General features: G+C 66.9%; 1 protein-coding gene across 1 annotated transcript in view; it reads right to left on the bottom strand.

Moving 5' to 3' along the window:
* TNS3 (tensin 3) overlaps positions 1-631 on the bottom strand; it is an 84539-nt gene that overhangs the window by 50343 nt on the left and 33565 nt on the right. The window lies entirely within an intron of this gene.

The raw sequence follows: 631 nt of genomic DNA, 5'->3' as shown, positions 1-631 counted from the left end.
GCCGCCCGGAGGAGACGAGGCCCTCGGGCGGCACGGCTGTTTGGGACGTGACTCATTCCACGCCGGCTCCTCCGGGAACCCCTCCCGGGCACAGGGGCTGTCTCACCCCCCGCTGCCCCCCCGATTTCAGCAAAGCCCGTGGAATGTGAGGTCAGATGGTGTCACCAGGCTCACGGCCGCCCAGAGCTCCCTGGAAAGTCGGGTCTGAGTGTGGCCTCTGCTTAGAGAAACGTGGGTGCTCGCGGCTCCAGAATCACATCAGAAATGGGGCCCAGGCAGGGGCCAGGCTGGAGGCACCGAGCGCGGTGGTGGCGGGGGCACCGGCTCTCACGTGCTGAGAACACGGTTTCGTAGAAAAGACACCCGTCCCTTGTCTGGCAGCCCCTTGTTCTAGTGAACGCGCTGGTGCTCATGCTCGGTGGCGTGGCTCCCGGGGCGTGTGGTGAGCAGGGCCCTGCCACCCACGTATGTCTCCAGGCGCCCGGAACTTTCCGCTTGGATCTCGGAGCAAAGTCTGGTCCCAGGAGCCCGCTCCCCGGACGACCTGGGAGTGACCTTGAGGCACAGTCGTGACAGGCCCAGCTGTGACTGTTGCCGCGGCCACGTCGGCGGAGGGTCCGCAGCAGCCGCA

This window comes from Myotis brandtii, unplaced genomic scaffold, assembly GCF_000412655.1.
Source record: "Myotis brandtii unplaced genomic scaffold, ASM41265v1 scaffold743, whole genome shotgun sequence".
In the NCBI taxonomy this organism is placed as follows: domain Eukaryota; kingdom Metazoa; phylum Chordata; class Mammalia; order Chiroptera; family Vespertilionidae; genus Myotis; species Myotis brandtii.
Note: the sequence above shows the minus strand (reverse complement) of the source record. Positions and strands in the feature narration are given on the sequence as shown.